The sequence below is a fragment of the Cygnus olor genome, chromosome 2, assembly GCF_009769625.2.
Source record: "Cygnus olor isolate bCygOlo1 chromosome 2, bCygOlo1.pri.v2, whole genome shotgun sequence".
In the NCBI taxonomy this organism is placed as follows: domain Eukaryota; kingdom Metazoa; phylum Chordata; class Aves; order Anseriformes; family Anatidae; genus Cygnus; species Cygnus olor.
The window spans coordinates 117,207,133-117,226,048 of record NC_049170.1 but is presented as its reverse complement, the minus strand read 5'-3'; the positions used below and the strand labels follow the sequence as shown (position 1 = coordinate 117,226,048).

Below are 18,916 nucleotides of genomic sequence, written 5' to 3'. Positions count from 1 at the left end.
AACAAAAAAAGTGTCTGATAAAGATAGCATGTACCAAGTGTAATGAGTTGTCAAAGTCATATAGAAATTACACGATTCAGAATTCATCCATGACTGGGTACCTTTGGACTGCAAAATTAATTTTACATTACTTAAAAGCTGTGAGATACAATAATACAAAGTCAAATGATTAACAATATCATATGCTATACATTTTTTTCTTTTAAAACTTTACATATAATGGTTAGTAACAAAGATCATTGACAAAATAGTAAACAAATATAAGCTTATCATTATATTAATGGAAGAGAAACTTACAGATCAGTTTGATCTCTTTATACTTGTCCTCTGTCTTTCTGATGAGACAAATCAGAACTTCATTTTTGCAAACTTTTTTTCCCCAACATCCTTTTCATACTTTATTCCAGTAGTGTACATGTATAGATTTTTTTTTACATTGCGATTGAAATTATTCACTTTAATAGCATGAGGCATCAGCTTCTTTATATTTCTTTGCCTACTCCTTGCCCTTCATTTACTTTTTGTCATTGTCCCCTTTCACATCCTTCTGCATTGCTCCATTTTCAATCACTCTCTTATTATACCACTCTGTCTCCTTTACATTTTTGTCTATATTTTCCATTTGACATAATTCTATTTCATGTCCCCTATCTCCCTGAGTTACATTTTCCTTTAATTTTATTTGCATTCCCTCCAACATAATTTTACCCACCTCGCTCATTTGAATTGTCGTGTTCTGTTTCATCCAATCTTTTCCAGAGTCCATTTTCTGTTCCTTTCAGATATTTTTTTTTCAGCTTAATTCTGATGGAGAGGAAGGAGAAAGGGATACCTTTATACATGAGGATATTTTAACTGTTTCAAAAAGGGTTCACTTTTTTTTCTTCATTTAACTTAATGTTTACCTTGGATTTTAAGCCAAAATATCAAGATTTCTATGTAAATTTCAAGGCTAATGAGAATCTACAGTGTGATCTGCTGGATTTAGTAATAGTTTTAGCATCAGGTTTCAACAGGTAAACACTATACAAATTGGTGATAATAGGTCAGTAGTTTGTTAAAGTAAGGCAGTATAATTATATATATATACAAAAGTTTGTTGTACATACATGAGTTTGTTGCATAGCTGTTCATTAAACAATATTATATAGCTACTTCCCCTCACAAACTGTGTATTAACATCAGTAAGAAAGACTAGCCCTTGAGAAAGAGGTTAAGTAGAGAGATTTCTGCTGATTTACAGATGCTACATTCTTCTCCTTGAATTCCAATTTTTCTCTCTTGGTCTCTGTCTTGTCTGTGCACATTAATGCAAAACCGTGGGTATTACATCCTGATCTCAATTAAGTCTTTTCCTCTTAATCATTAATGTTGGCATTAAAGGAAGGATTTCTGAGATGTCCATAAAAGCCTTTTCTTTTGACAGAGATGTTATTCTTCCTCATTATTGAATGATGTGACAAGTAATACATAGAATTATACATATGCTTTTTACCAACTCAGCTGAATGCCTTTTCTCACAACATTTTGAGACAAAATAATAGACAAGGAATGAGAAAACACATAACAGAAATAGTTCTAAGGCAGACTAGAAATATAACATCCAAAGATGATTCAATGAATAATGATGGAATTAATGATCTAATTGCAAGTGAAGCAAAAGAAGGTGCTTTTGCCTTCTTGTCTCCCTACACTCCCTCCACATGCACTACACATGGCTTAAGACTGGGTTGCCAATATTCTTCCCTATGTCACAGGGAATGTCACAGGGAACTTCGTCTATGTCACAGATAAAAAGTGACAGAACTAATGTACTTTGGCAAGGCCAGATATGGCTGGAGATACTTTCTTACACTTCTTCAGAGAAAGATTGCCTTTCAGGTGGAAATCCCAACTTGAGGATTGTGACCATAGATTCAGAGAGCCTTCTTAACTTAAGGTCTGTTTTCTCTAACCACCCAAACACTTAACTACAGATGAACACATCTGAGGAAGTCCACCACAATATATTTCACAATATATTTATATTTTAGCTTTTGCCGTAGTAGTTTGTTTGTTGGTTGGTTGGTTTGAGGGTGTTTTAGTTACTAGGGGGGGTATTGTGGTTTGTTTTGTTTTGTTTTTGTTTTTGTTTTGGCTTTTGCTGTGTTCAGTTATGCTTGTTGATCAGTTCTGTAGGCTATCTCTTTAGTTTAACTTTCATGGAGCTCTGCAAAGCAACTGCAAGTTACTTTCACAGATGGACACCATTTGGCTCAATACTGCCTATCTTGACTACGACATTAGGTTTACTGACCAAGTCTCCATAACCTCTGAACTCTTTTTCTGCATTTTCTGCCCCAGGCTGAACAACCCCAACTCCTTCAGCCTCTCTTCACAGGAGAGGTGCTCCAGCCCTTTGATCATCTTTGTGGACCTCCTCTGGACTTGTTTTAATACATTCATATGTCTTGTGCCGGGTACCCCAGAGTTGAACACACATGAGACTGACTGGCCTGTAGTCCCCAGGGTCTTTTTTCTTTTTTTTTTCCTCTTTAAAAATGGGGGTTATATTTCGCCTCTTCCGGACAGTGGGAACTTCACCAGACTGCCATGATCTCTCAAATAAGATGGGTAGTGGCTTAACAACTACATCTGCCAGTTCCCTCGGGACCATGAATGCATCTCATCAGGTCCCACGGACCTTGTACACCTTTAGGTTCCTTAGATGGTCTCATACAGTGGACAGTTCTTCATTCTCCCAGTCCCTATCTTTGCCTTCTGGGGCTTGGGCTATGAGGCTGGAGCTCTTGATGGTAAAGACTGAGGCCAAAAATGTCAGTGAGTACCTCAGCTTTCTGCGTATCCTGCATGACATTGTATCCTGTTTCCTTCTGGAGGGGGTCCACAATTTCCCCAGTCTTCCTTTTAGCACTTACCTATAGAACCCTTTCTTGTTGCCCTTGATATCTCTGGCCAAATTTAATTCTAACAGGGCTTCAGCTTTCCTAACTGACTGCTCAAACAATGTCTTTGTATCCCTCCCAAGTTACCTGTCCTTACTTTCACCCTCTGTAGGCCTTCCTTTTCTGCTTGAGTTTGTCCAGGAGCTCTTTGTTTATCCATGCAGGCCTCCTGGCTTTTTTGCCTGAAATCCTCTTTGCTGGGATGCATCACTCCTAAGCTTGGAGGAAGTGATCCTTGAATATTAACCATCTTTCTTGGGCCCCTCTTCCCTCTAGCGCTTTATCCCATGGTACTCTACCAAGCAGATCCCTGAAGTGGCTAAAGTTGGCCCTCCTGAAGTCCAGGGTAGAGAGCTTCCCATGCTCCCCTCCTCACTGCCCTCAGGATCTTAAACTGCACCTTCACACTCCCCACCAGCCACTATCTGTTGGTGACAATGAGGTCCAGCATAACAGCTCTCCTCGTTGGATCCTCTATCACTTGGAGAAGGAATTTATTATCAATACATTCTAGGAAACTCCTGCATTGCCTATATGCCCTGCTGTGTTGTCCCTTCAACAGATATTGGGATGGTTGAAGTCCCTCATGAAGACCAGGGCTTGTGAACGTGAGACTGCTTCTATCTGTCTATAAAGGGCCTCACCTGCTTGGTCTTCCTGATCAGGTGGCCTGTATCAGACATCCACTATGTCCACTGTCCCTGCCCTCCCTTTAGTCCTGACCCATCAGCTTTCTGTCAGAAATGTCCTCATCCAGCCCCAGGCAGAGCTCCATGCACTCCAGCTGCTCATTGACATAGAGGGCAATGCCCCCTCCTTGCCTCCTTGCCTGTCCTTCCTAAAGGACCTGTATCCTTCCATTCCACTGCTCCAGTCATGGGAGCCATCCCACCACGTCTACGCAATGCCAATGAGGTCATAGCCCTGCAGATGTGTGTACATCTCTAATTCCTCTTGTTTATTCCCCATGCTACATGCATTAACATAGAAACATTTGAGTTGGGTCCCTAATGAAGCTGGCTTGCTGGCTGGAGTGGCTGGAATCCCTTTGTGCTGTTCTTCAGGTGCTCTTCTGCCAACCCGTGACCCTTCTCCAGGCTCAGGGCATCTACCACAGACACTGGCACCGAACTGGGAGGAGCGGGATGGATTGACATTCCCCTCCCTCAGCAACCTTAGTTTAAAAGTGTTCCACTGAAAGTGTTTTCGCTAAGTCTATTTCAGCCTATGCTGAAATTGCCAATATCTGATTATTTAGTAAAGTACTGGTTCTAGCACCAGTATTTGCATTTAGAAAGATCTTAGAGACCATAAATTTGCATCAGACCCTGTGGGTATGGATTATATGACTCACCCAAGTTGCTTCATTTCTGAAAATCATACAATCTTTCATGGAAAGGGGGATGACAAGCTGTTTTCTGTCTTTCACTGCCATGATTCTGTCTTTGTAGACTCATTAATAATCTTAAAACTAATTTTCATCTGTATGCAGCTAACACATTCATCTAAATCAAAGTCAGCAAAGCCTTGCTTCACAACAGGACTGCTGATGAGATATGAGGGAAATGGTATCCCAGCATGAAAGCTGAGCCTAACTCCTTACATATTCCCCACACTGAGGAGAGGAATTTCGCTGAAAGACTAATTCATTTTCAAAAACATCACTGACCAAACTAACAGATTTTTCTTTCCTTTAAATGTAATACTTTATGCCATCAAAGGTAGTCTACCACTATGCCTAACAGAACTCAGCCGTGTTAGAAGTAAATTGATAAAGGAAGTGGACTGGCTACTTGAGGCATGGAAAGACAAGGACCTAAAGTTCAGATTTTAAAATGGAATGACTTTCCATTTGTCACTGACCAGGAAAATACTATAATAATAGATTATCCTGTTTATTAAATTTAGCTTTTTCCTACAGATTTGAGTTTCAAAAAGATTGAAGAAGCAAAACAGCCCTTGCATATTATGAGAACCTGAATTTAAATAAGAGCTTAAATAAGTAAATCCTGGTAGTTTCTCTATAACAGGACACTTGGCTGAGAGCAAATGTGTTTTCTCTTGATTTCTGACTGCCTTATCAACTTTTACATGGAGAAGAAGCTGTGGTATTTCTTCAGCTTCTATAGATCAGTGCCAACCCATTCCACACCATACCTCGAGATCGGGATTTTTTGTGGAGAAGAAGGTAATGCAATACCAGAATGTACAGAATGTGTATGTCAGAAAGAGAGCAAGAACAGAGCAAGATAAGTTTGTATTGTTATAATGTATCACACCAGCCCCAGGTTCCAGTCCTTACTATAAGTGCTGGCTGTGAAATAGAAAAGCTAGGAAGATGCAATAGTGCAGTCATGGAGCCACACAGTGACTCCCTGAGGAGTTCATGTGTAACCATACCAAAGTCCAGCTATAAATTCTCCTTTCTGGCTTGAAATCCTTCTTAAAGTGATCCAATGAGGTGGGACAGCTCTTTCCTCTGATGAATGCCCTAGTTTCCCTCCAATCCAGTAGATGCCAGGCACAGGCTATAACTGCAAGCTTTTCAAACTGTCCTAGCAGCTGTTTTCTCAGGAGGAGAAGAGAAATCCTTTTCTGTCCTTCTGCTCCACACAACCAAATATCTGACAAGAAAATTTTGCAATGAGCACAGCAGAAGCTGCTTTCCTCAGCTGCTTCCTCCTCCACACACACACACAAATGCACTTTTATGGAGGTGTGGTCAAGGCAGCAAGAGGTAATAAGATCCTGAGTGACTTTTTTTTTTTTTTAACTGAATCATGCCCTTAAACATTCAGCCTATACATTAATCATGGAGCGACATCAAGGATTCAGTCCAAAATTGGATCTGACTAGTACACTTAATTTACCTAGTGCACCAAACAGCTGTTCAGCTTCTGTTGAATTTGAAAGCAAATGTAATTAGTGCATGTTCACTGCTGCTTTCTCATTACATTGCCAGCCCATATCATTGGAATAGTTAATTACTGCAGAGACAATAGCTTGACTTACCTGATTCAGTACATGATTATTCATCATTGATTCATTTTTTCTTCTTCACTGGTAATTTTGTTAACAACCCTGACAGTACTTAGCAGTGAATCCCCTTGATCTTTTGCATTATTATGTCTTCTCAAATGTTACTCAAATTCTCCAGGTAGCTTACTTCTCTAGATTTTAACAAGACATGAGGTATAACTTCAGTTGACACAGCATGTAGCTGGAGAAATAACTTAATTAAGTGGTTCCATGGCAGAATACAGCAAAACGTGTTATTCAGTCACTGCTCATCTCTCCAGCCTTTATGCTTTGGGACTTTTTCTCTTGCTCACAATCCAAGTGCCTGCTAATGGAATCTTCTTCTTTCAGTGATGGCTCAGAATTGATGCTGAGAGAAGGAAGGATTATTCCGTAATTGGTCTTGTTCTCAATAGACTTGTTTTTTGTGTTGTTTTTTTTTTTTTTTTCAATGACTTTGAGTGTGTCTTTTAGCTCTCCTGTGCCTCAGTACTCCATCACTAAAATGGAGGTAGCTGACTTCCCAGCCCTGCCTACCAGATGTTGCATGTCCTCTCAGATAGTTTCTTCTCTCAAAAGGAAGCTCTGCCTGGATGAAACCTGAGGACTTCACACTTTATCAGTGACCTCCAAGCTGGTGAAGGACAAATTGCACAATTCATCTGACAATCCTGGATATTTTTGCAGTGCACATGCATATCAGCTGTGCTGTGCTGGCACGGCAATGCACCCTAGTTCTCAGAAATGCCAAATTTAGTCACTTACTGCACATGTTTGGCATTATTGCCAGGCATCTGCAAAACAGCCCTAAACAGTTCTGCTGCATTTGCCCTCCCATCACTTTGCAGAAATACCTGGATACTTTGGCAGAAGAAGGTCACTGAAGTTCTCAAGAAAGGTTTTACTGATTTAGACAGTGCTGAACATTCATCATCTTCTTCATACATGAAAACATGTTAGCAATCCTTGAAGAAAAAGAATGTAAAGAATCAAGGAAATGCATTAAAAAGTTTATGAAGGTTTAGGGTAGAGAAGCCATGGAAAATTCTTGACAAAAGAAGCTTAAATAAAAAGGATTCTTTAAATATATACATATATATATATATATATATATATGATTCTCAGGAAGAATCTGAAGAAATTGAGACAGGGCTCCTGAAACAATTCAGGAGGCAAATAGTCCTTTCAGGTACCACAGCACTATGCTGACACTTAGAGATCAGTAAAGTAGAATTGAAAGGGCTTCTCTGCCACCTGAAAGAGACTTCATATTTTTCAAAGACTTTTCATGTTCTGAGAGATCAATATCTGACATTTACTTGGTTCATTCATTTTTTCTCTCACAGGTATGCTTGCCTTCTTTTTTTCTGACTCCCCTACATGAAACTTCTTATCATTATACATTTAACAGAGAATCCCCAACAAAAAAGGCTGCATGAGCAACTAAGCAGTCCACAAACAATAAACCTAAGCAATATCTGATCTGCACATCAAACCCTTGTAGTAGCTAGGAGCTCCACAGAACAGCAAATGTTTGCTTTACTCACTATACCTTTCAGTCTGACTTTTAGAAGGCTTTAAAGCTGTTTTGGTATTAGATGTATTTTTTTCTGTTTGTTTTGGTTGGTTTGTTGTTGTTTTGTTTTTTTTTTTGTTTGGTTGGTTGGTTGGTTGTGGTTTTTTTTTGTCTTTTTAACTGCTTTAGACCTCAAGGTTATTTTTTGGTACCTCAGCTCATTCCATAAGGAAAAATTGAACAAGTGAGAAAAAACAGCATGTGGAACGTAGGTAATTTGGCAGTCACTGCTGAAGGGGGCACAGACCAAATCAAACTTCAGGTAAAGTTACCTTTCACCTCCCACAGGAGTAGCCTCTGCAGCCTGTTCATGTCACTGAAAAAGCCTGAGCATCAAATCAGAGCAATCTACTCTTTATTGACATAAATAAACAGGGAATTACACAAATTCAGAATAGGTAATTGCCTGAAATAAGCAATTTTGAGCAGCTAGTATAGTCAGTGCTATCACCCACACAAATATTGACTCATTTATTAAGAGTAATTGGAAAGAGTAAGAGGAAAGAAAAATGCAATAAAGAAAAAAAGTGAAAAACAATTTTCTTAAAGGCCCCGAAGGTCTCTCTTTTTTATATTCTGTGTTCTGTAAATTCTCTAAACTGGATTTTGCAATGGACATTTTCTTTGTAGATCTTTAACATTTCAGCAAAGCATTTCATATTTGTTTCTGCTTATGAGTTACACAATAACCCATGACAAGAGTAATTCATTAATATCTTTTAACATGAAGCAAATTAACAAAAAGCCTCAGTTTCAGCTTCAGACTTCTTTTTGGTCCAGCATAAAATCTCTCAAAATGGTACTTCAAAGGATTATTTTACAAATTGGTAAGGACGTGCTCAAAAGGTACAGCTGCAGAATGGCTGAGCTGAGAGAAAGGACAAGCACATGGCAATGTGGCACTACCTTCTGCTTCTGCAGTGGGAAATGATGCAGCCTTGAAGGAATTTCCAGGACATATGTTCCAGCTGCATCTGCCTCCTTGTCCTCCCTCTGCTTCCCTGTCTTCCGTTTCAGAATTTTGTTCCAGACTTCAATCCAGTCCAACACACTGCTAATCTCCTCTTTAATATCCTCTGTGCTTTAAAGCAGTAGTTCTGAGACCTTCTCAGAAGATAGGGAAATGCCATAAGCCCCATTTTACAAATGGGAAACAGCAGCTGAAGCACGAGCAGAAGTAATCTGCTGCAGAACTGGGATTTCAACGCATTTCTAAGAATGGAGTGAATCAAGCAGTAACCACAAAGTTACCTTTCATCTTGGAATTCTACTGTCTGGACTCCTGCCTTATCTTGAGTGAAAAGGATGTAAGGTAATCTTTAGACTTTTAAGGATGTGAATCTGCTGAGGTTCAAACATATCTCCATTTGAAATGTAGGCTACCAGCATCCCTGTTTTTTAGTTTGTTTGTTTTGTTTACTAAATTAGGATCAGTCACAGAATGCAAGTTAGTCTTAATTTTGCATTAGATCTCCTCTTGTAAGGTTTTATTACTTCCACTTCAGAAGTTACTGTGGAAGTAACTTCCACTTCAGCTGGTTATAATGGTTACTCATTCTTCTTCATGGTGATGGTTGTAATACAGGACTCAACATTTTCATCTATTTTGTCTGCAATGGAGAACAGTGAGATATTTGAGATCAACAGTAGTTGTTTCCCAGATATTATGAATATCTAAATCTTCTTTAAGTCATTTTCTAAGTACCTAGAGCTTTTATGATAACTGTGTGGGTAAGAGGATAGGAGTATAGCATTGGACAAGAGACTAGGACCAAACCGGTACAAAATAAACTGAAATGGATGCTTCATTATGAGTAAATGAAGCTGACACAAAATTTTGAAAAGCAAAGGTAGCATTGGGAAAATCTATGACTTGGACTTTAGAAATTCACTGACAGATTTAGAAATTTTGAAATTACACATAATAAAATTATGGCATAATTTGAGTAAAACACTTTTTTTTTTTCATTCCCTCTCCACTACCCCCTCACCCACTGGACAGATGTATGTCAGGATTTAACAGGCATTACAACGCATATAACCTGGGAGGAGGAAATGAACTATTTGAAAGATGAGTGTAGAAGAAACACTAGGGAAAAGATTTATAGTATTTTAATATTACTATTCAGTATCTTTGCAAATATTTCCTTTAATGAAGAATCAGATTCATTTCAGGAATATGAGCCATCCCTGGATTATTAGATAAAACAGAGCCAAGGCACAGGCATACAGATGTCTACAATGCTCCCTTTTAAGTGTATTCCCAGGCACCGTTTTGCCGTGTAAGCATCAGCAACCTACCAACTAAGGCCTAGGCATGGTTTGGCATTTTCCATGACTGTTTCCAATTGTCAGCTCAGCTGTAGCCACCATGTCTTGGGGAAAAAACATCAGTTTACACATGTAGACATGAGTAAACTGTGATGCTGCACCTCAAGGCATAGCTTCCTTCATGTAGTAACATTTAATCTATGGAAATGCAGTCTTCTCAATGTTACTATCCTGCAAATTATCTATAAACTCTGGTGGCAGCAGTCTGTCCAGGAAAGATCTCCCTCTCTCTTATAGCAGTTAAACCAAGAGATGTAATTGACTAAGAACTATAACATGAGCAAGAACTAGTGCATCAACTAATTCACAGTACACTTCATACCAGCTTGCAGAGATGACTACTGTGGGAAACACTGATCATTTTACAAGTGCTTCTAAAGAAGAGCAGGAAAAGTGCATAAGCAATGACAGCTGCTGTTGCAGAGAAAACACTCAGGAACATGGAAGAGAAAGTTAGAGACAGTTCAGCAAAAATTCAGTTGATTTAAAATCAGCCACACTACCATAGCTATAATTAAACTTTGGGATCAGTGATGGATCCATTTCCAGCCAATGTGCTGAGACAGCTGCAGCTCACTCCCACCAATACCAAGAGGCAGCACAACATGGGAGTGAAGAAGTGTGGCCAAGTGCTGGCAATATGCAGTAAAGCAGTTTTGAAGCCAACAGGCAGACATGGGCTGTTAACATAGGAAAAAAATAAAAAAAATAAAAAAAATCACTTGATCACTTGTAATGCACAGGAGTTGAGGCAAAGACCATTGCCAGAGAACATTATTAAAGTGATCTTGAGTACTCTGTGCAATTTGGGGCTCTACAATATAAGAAGGACATAAAACTATTATAATGTGTCCAAAAGAAGGCAACAAAGATGGTTAAAGGTCTAGAGGGGAAGACGTATGAGGAGTGGCTGGTCCCTTGGTTTGTTTAGTCCAGAGCAGACTGAGGGGAGGCCTCATGGCAGCCTGCAGCTCCCTCACGAGGGGAGCAGAGGGGCAGGCGCTGAGCTCTGCTCTCTGGGGACAGCGACAGGACCCGAGGGAACTGCATGGAGCTGGGACAGGGGAGGGTCAGGCTGTGTGTTAGGAAAGGTTCTGCACTGAGAGGTTGGTCATGCACTGGGACAGGCTCCCAGGCCATGGCACTGAGTCTGCCAGAGATCAAGTATTTGGACAACGCTTGTGGACATATGGTCTATCTCTTAGTTTGTCCTGTCTGGATTCAGGAGTTGGACACAATGATCCTTCTAGTGGGAGGTATCCCTTCCTATGGCAGGGGGGGTGGAATTAGATGATCCTTAAGGTCCCTTCCAATCCAAACCATTCTATGATTCTATAATCCTCATGAGTCCCTTCCACTCAGGATATTCTATGATCTACCAGTTTGGTTGAAATACAATGCAATACAATGTCTGACTGTCCCTACCATGAAAGAATAAGGTAGTAGTCACTCCAGGCTCTCTGCAGCAGCAGCTGACAAACAGAGACATACTGTAATGAGATCGATTCCTCTGGTACATGCTGTAATCAGCTGAAGGCTCTCACAGAAGTTAGTATGAAACCTGAAATGCAGAGATCTGTCAGTCCTGGTGAAGCTGCTGAGGAAGGAACCAGGGAGAGCAGAAAGCCCAGACATCCTCATGCTCATGGAAACCAGAGTTGGCAGCTGTGCCTTTTCATTTTTACAGCCTTGAGCATTTTTCCAGTGGTGAAAAGCCTTCAAGAATATCTTGCATGTTTGGGAAACCTCCCATCAAGGAACAAAGCACAGCAAAGGAGTTGCTACTTGGTAATCTTGAAGATATATTGCTTGATTTGTCTGGGACTAAAAAGGTCACTGACTGTGATGTCAAAAATAGGTTCTGGTGTGCTGAATCACCCAGCCACTGACAGTCTGTACTGTGCCTTTTGCCAGGTACCATTGCAAAAACAAAAGTCTCCAGACAACAGCCTATCCCCAAAGCTATTCCAGTGATAACAGATAAAGATAGAACAGGACTTTCAGACATCATGCCTGCAGCTGGCAACAGTTATTGTATAAGGTGATAGGAGAAGGTAGTGCAGGATGTCTTTATCAAGCTTAACAGAGCCAGAAACAGAGTACTAGTCTGAAAGCTAAGAAGTTGTAGCTCAGGAGAACACAGGGCTTCACTAACAGAAATCTCTGGGGTCCTGGGAAATTCTGAACGGCCCCCACGAAAAGAAAAGACCAAGTTCTTGAGGGCAATCCAAGAAATTAAAAGAGTAGCCTTCTACAGCATTTGCCTGGGATTCCGTGTACAAGTGATGCATAATATTAAACAAGGAAATTAAGAATAGGCAGTACAGATAGAGAACAAGCCTTAAAACACTACCATGATTTTGAGCAACATAGGTTACAGAAGGCCTTAGGATGAGACAAAGAAGCAACACAGAAACAATCTCAATATCTCACCTTCTGTTGCCACAGCAAAACAATGAATTTACGCTGAAAGAGAGATGCTGGCTCTATGAAGTGACATCATCATTTCATTTTGGAGCACAAAGACAAATGTCCCAACTGTTAATTAGTGCATACCACTGAGATGCCAAGAGTTAAATAGACGTAGGAAAAACTTAGGTGTTTGACTTGTTTGAACAAATAGATGTGAAATTGATAAATAAATTATAAGAAACAGTCACTTATCCACTAAATTAAGATACAGCCCAGGAAAGTTGCCTTCTGTGGCAGATATGCCACATGCTTTTTTGAGTACTGAACAGATGGTTGAGAAGCAGAGGAGACATCTCTGCTGTCCCCCAGAACACAGCATGCTGCCCCATGCCTGCCAGGCAGCCACGATATAAAACTGAACATCAACAACTACTGTCTCTTCCTACACATGCTACAGCTGGCAGGGAGGGAGGTGAACCAGTTTTGCCTACTGGACCACAAGAAACTTCCTGCACTTTTAAAGAAGAAATCAGAAAAACTGCAAAGTAGCTGACTGGGTAGGTATGGAGGAAGAGTGACCAAGAAGAGGAGGTGTCATATAGACATTTAAACCCAGTCCAAAGGTGGGAACATGTTGTTATTGACCCAGCCAATTTAACATCAGAGTATATAAAGATGGGTCTTACATTTGCAGTTTCTGGCAGGCAGTAACTACCTCAAGGACAGTTAATCAGAAAACAAGTTTGTGGGGAACCTGAAGATGAGGTCAGCAAGGTAGGGCATACCGGAGAGGACCGTAAGTGTCTCTGGGAAGATAAGAAAAAAACACCTCAATCATTGTATGAAGTATTTGGTATTAACATAATAACTGGCATCTAGGGAAAACATAGATGGCCAAATCCAAGCACTGTAGTCTACCAACGAGAGTAAAGGGACAAGCAGATAACAAACAAAGGAAAGAGTTTTTATTGTATTTGAAAATCTATGACACTGCAGTGGACTGTGGATAAAGGTCATATCCTCAGCATAAATGATAAATTAATAATAAAAATTATACATATATTATATGTGTGTGTAATCCTTTATTATTATATCTTTAAATAAATGCAGTAATATTTGCTGCAAAAGGAAATGATACACCATGTTGTGCAGCATTTGGAGAGAGGAGCATAAGCTGTTGGGGAGGAAGCTACAGCAAGGCATAGTTAAAAATAGACTTAAGAATTAAGCTTTTGAAAATGTCAATCTCTTCATGCTTCATTTAGTAATTTTCAAAATAGGGATAACAAAACGTTGTCTCCTACAAATACTTGTAATGTGATTGAAGTGTCCATGTTTGAAATAGTCTCACAATTATAAGTAAGAAAATGTACAAATACAAGCATATGTACATAGGTAAATGTATGTGCACATGTAAAATACATGACAAACGTGTGTGCGTCAGTCATACACGGACACGCAGACACGCAAACCACAGAGGGAGTCTTGAATGAGATTTTGCGTCTCACTTTGAGGTAGGCAACAACCAACAAAGACCCCCCCAAAAAAATTAAAATAAATAAAAATTAAGATCGAAATCCCCAAACCATGATAAGCCGGGGTTACCAGATCACCAGGAGGTGATCCCTGGCTGATTCGAAGCGCTCAGTTCGCTCGGCGGCCGCACGGTGGGGCGGCGGGCACGGCTCTGGCCCGGGAGCGCGCGGTGCCTGTCCCAGCGGCGGCGCCCAGCAGATGGCTCCTTACCCCCGCACAAAGCTCGCTCGGCACCCAGCTCGCTCCCAGCCTCACAGCCTTTGTTCCTCGCCTGAATTATTCCAGTGGCACACTGGAAGGTCAGTAAAATGCAATGCATTTTAGTTTTCGGAGTGCGATGCACAAAGCATCCCTTTTCGGAGTGCGATAGTTTAGCGGGGACGTAACATGTTTTCGTTTAACAAATACTTGTCACAGTACTACATGCATAAACAGAGCTGTATTTATTGGACTAGAATCACATCTCAGTTCTGCTTGAGTAAATCTGAAATAGTTCAGCTGTAGCCGGTGGAGATACTACAGATGGGAATGACAGGGGAATTTGGCCCATTGTTAAAATATCTTCATGTAGAAACAATGTAGGAAAATTGAACTATGACCAGGTTCCTTCATTATGAGCTAAATTGACTCTAAATTGAACCCTCTTAAGTCAGTGAAGTTCCACAGGTGTGAAGGAAAGCACACAGAAGCTGGCCTTGCTTGAACTACTTGGTCCAAAAGGGACCATTTTGCATCTTATTAATAAAGGTAAGTTTCCTTACAATTAACATTCTTTACATATGTATATAAATATATAAAGAAAGAAAAAAAAAAAAAAAGAAAACATTGCAGATGGGCTTAGACCTCTAAGGCACCCTCTTCAAAGCTTCTTGACTTTGAAAACTTTGAAAGTTGAGACTGAATCAGACTTTTGTGGTTCAATAATCGCTTCTTTAATATGCTTAAACTGGAATTACAAACCTGAATAAACCAAAACACAGAGGAACACAGTTCTATAACATGTCCTAAAAGCAAATTTGGTTCTTAATCTCACTGAATCTCAGAAGTTTAGATCTTATTACATAACTGAACTTGATAACTCTGACTTAAGGCTACTGATTTTAGAAGAAAAAAAGAAAAAAAAAAGTGTGTTAATTGGTGTGAAACCTTCAAAATGTGAAGAATTTTAACTTGAATTCAAAAAATTTTCCAAAATGCAGAGATTTCTTCTGACTCACTGAACAGTAAGCATACAAGACTGGTGTTCCACATAATTTCATACCAGTCCCTCTAAAGTTGCTGCCATTCCTGATCATAGTTCTGGTCAGAATCTGTAAGGTTGAAGTAAAACATGAAGAAAAAAGTTTTCCTAAAAACGTGTTTCAAAAAAAATTTCCTAAGGTAAATGTGTCAGGGCAATGGGAAGTAATACCACTCCCTAATTTTTTCTCTCTACTCTGTTAATTTCAGGCTTACCCCTCTCAGCCATTCAACATAATTACAAATGAGGTACTCCTCACCTTTTGGGTCTACTAAACCTTTACTGCCTCCAAGTTACACCTCTGCTTTACTTTCCCAGGATATATCAGCTGGCACTAAGGGAGAAATAAGAAAGCACAGAATAAGACTGAAGAATAGCCGATATATTCCACATACTATTGGCTATTGAAAACTGATCCCCTTTTCATTCTTCTTCCTCCATAATAACCATTTCATCCTTTCCTCTGAATTGTAGGAAGCTTATAAACTGAAAGAGCTATACCATAAGTGTGAGTTACTTCTGCTTGTGCCCCCCCTGGGATGAAGCCGGCACCTGCATCAGTAACCCTCCATAGCTATTTTTGGTATGCTCCACTGGGCTCAGTGCCTCCTGGGGGTTCCTCTGAACCTCGCTGCACTGCCTTCCATGGGCTCCATGGCAGGCCCAGGCAAAACATGCTCAACACTGCTGTGTCTGCTGCCAGACAAATGTAGTCTACTCTAGGAACAGTGTTCCAGCATAACTCATTTAACATTCTAAAACTACTTTTCATGATTCTGCTGTGACTTATCCAGATATTTACTATTTTCTGATCCACGATCTTGTTATTAATTGATGCTTGGTAAGGACATAAACTTTTTAATGAGAAAAACTGAGCTGGTAATGGCTTAGCTTGGGTCCTTCTTCCCTCTTTGATAACAAACACAGTTCTGGCACCCTTCCATTTCCAGAAAGCTGTGTAACAAAAGTTGCTGTCCCTCTCAGAAAGCCTGACAGGAAGGGGATTTAGTGGAGCTGTCAGAAACTGAGGCTCACAGTTTTTTATTTAGACACATAAACAAGTGTCCCGGTCTTTAAAAAAAAAATAAAAAAAAATCTGCTAGATGGTTGAATCTTTGGGCCTAGCCATGCTGTCAGAGCAAAGCACATACCAAGCTTTCAGGCAGCGGATGTGCTCAGGTCACTTCCCACCCGCTTCACAGAGCAGCAATTAGCAGTACAGTGGCATTAGCAAGACAGCTTTACACCAGCTTTCAAAGTGACAACCTAAAGAAGCCCAGAAAGACCAACTAATTGTAAAATGCGCAGGGGAAGCACTCGGCCTGACTTTTTGTAGGTGGACGCAAGGCTTTGCCCGCAGGCGGCAGGAGCCGTCGGGGAGCATCTGCTGCCCTCCACCAGCCCTGCACCTCCCTGCCTCCCTGGCTGAGGGGTACCCTCCCATCCACCCTCTGTGCTCGACCTTTGTGTTTCCTTTCTTGCTCAGGGATGGATGCTGCACGTCGGCGAGTGCCCTCTCATCCACATTTGCTGTAAATACCCAGAACACCTGTTTACTCTGACTCACCCACCCCTCATGCAGACTCTCCCTTTTTTTGACAGCAGACCTCACTCAGGTAGTATGTACTGCTAATATCCTTTCAGAACCATGTAATAACATGTCTTCTATCCAATTCCTAACATCCTTCAGTCAGCTCAGCCAGTGGGCTAACTGCTTACGCTTCTGTGATTTATATAAGTGCAATTAATTTAAACTGCATCACTACAGTGTTATGCTGGTGAAAATGCCCTGAGAGGGAGTACCTCACTGGTGAATCAGGCCCTTTACTTTTAACAAATATACAAAGGAACAGATCTCGAGCCAGTGAAAATCTGCATGGCTCCATTCATTTCAACACACAAACTTAAACCAGCTCAAGGTCTGAATCACAGCTCATGTAACAGACTATTTAGATACAGACTAATGCCTCACATCCTGAAATACAATGCTTTCCCAGAGCTGGCAGGCGACGGGGACTTCTCAGATGGAAGAGCTGAGAGGGGACCGGTGCCACAAACGCCCCTTTCAAAAACGTGTTGTAGATTTCTTCATTCCTGTAGAGAGGAGGAAAGCAACAGCTTGTGTTTTGGCCAGCATTGCTTTCTGTGCTGTGAAGAGCTGCATTTCTTCCTCCACCCCAGCTATGAAGCAGGTAACTTGGAAGTCCCTTTCATTGCCACTTTCCCTTTCCTTCCCTAGTCTGGGTGTGTTCCCCGCAGCTTGGAAATCCATGTGACACCTTTCACTGACACACACCAGAGCTAGACACTGAACAGCTGAATCTTTTTAATCAGTTCTTGAAAATGGCTAACTTTCCCTGCACTTGTTTTGGCATCCCAAAGATTAAGAAGTCATGCAGCTTGACAAGCACTTTGCTCTTACGTGTCTTAACAGAACCAGAGAGATTTTTTTTTTCACATCTCTATTCCGACACCTGCTGCAAAAAAAAAAAAAAAAGGGGGGGCTGGGGTGGTCTCTGTGCAACACCCCTCCCAACAGGACAGAGCCCTAGCGGCACGCCAGCACAGCATACCAATATGTGCCCAGGCAGGTGGAGTTAAGACGCAAAGGGGGGGAGAGGGGTGGGGAGGACAGAGCAGGACTCGGTCAGAGTGTGGTCTGTGTTAGAAATCCACCAGTGTTCAGCCATCCACATTTTCAAAACGCAAATGTTTTAAAATTAAAAAAACATATCTGTGACTAAATGGCTTCTCAAAACCAATCTAGATAACCAGAAATTTCTGTGGCACATTTGAGAGACTTTCATCCTAAATGAAATACATAACTCAGATTATACCTTCATAGGAAATCAAGAGGTCCTAAATATACTAATGGAGAAGTACATTTAAGAGACATTTAAATTGCCCAGTCTATAATTTTGGGAGTTTTGCTTATCTGTGCATCTTTTAACTGCTTTGGATAATTAGGAAAATTTCCTTGGCAATGCTCTAAGAGGATAGGCAAAAGAGTGACATAACTACTCCCAAGGAAGGAAAGGTCGAGGTTTTGCATTCTGTAGATTTTTAAAGTAAAAAATGAAAGTGTCCTTCACATGAACAGTCTGAAGCAGTATGCATATGTGTAACATATAAAACCTATCACCCAGCTCTGAAATGTGTTGCCTTTTCATGGGCTGCTCCCTCTGCTTTGACTCATTTGAAGTATCTTACTGGCCCTTCTGCCTGGAAGGGCCAGGTTAGGGAGGCATGCTGCTAGTCTCCAGCATTTCCTGAACGCAACTTTTCAAAGGCAGCTCCCAAACAGAGCAGGCACACAGTCTGTTCAAAACCTTCCATTAGCTCTGCCGGCTAGCTTGTTATCTTGTAATGTCCCCCCCTTCTGCCCTTAATGAACAGTTTGTTCCATTGTAATTCTTATATCAAGCATCTGGAAACCAGACAGATAAATTTTTACACACCAGATAGATTTAAAAAAAATAAAAAAAATAAAAAAATAAAGGAAAAGGGAAAACAAAAGGAAAAGAAAAGAAAAAGAAAAGGAAAGAAAAAGAAAAAGAAAAAAGAAAAAGAAAAAGAAAAAGAAAAAGAAAAAGAAAAAAAAAAAAGAAAAAGAAAAAGAAAAAGAAAAAGAAAAAGACTTTCGGTACACATGACTTATCCAGGAAGAAAAAAAGGATTCAACTGAATCAGTAAACTGACCTTTTTAAAAAATAAAATTTAAAAAAGCACTTTGACCGACACGTTTTTCTAGTCAGAAATTCTGAAGAGCAACGTACACTTTGCAGAAGGATAATGTGCTCTGACAACAGACTGCTCCTCTGTTCACAGCTGTCTCCAGCGGGAGGAGCTGAAACCTGA

General features: G+C 40.4%; 1 long non-coding RNA gene across 1 annotated transcript; it reads right to left on the bottom strand.

Annotated features, from left to right (window-relative positions):
* Positions 1-532: 532 nt before the first annotated feature.
* LOC121066646 lies at positions 533-18,891 on the bottom strand. Its single transcript, XR_005817903.1, has 4 exons — positions 18,758-18,891; positions 6,818-6,928; positions 5,958-6,333; positions 533-804 (listed from the first exon to the last, which is right to left on the bottom strand). It is a non-coding gene; the product is annotated as an uncharacterized LOC121066646 (long non-coding RNA).
* Positions 18,892-18,916: the final 25 nt, after the last annotated feature.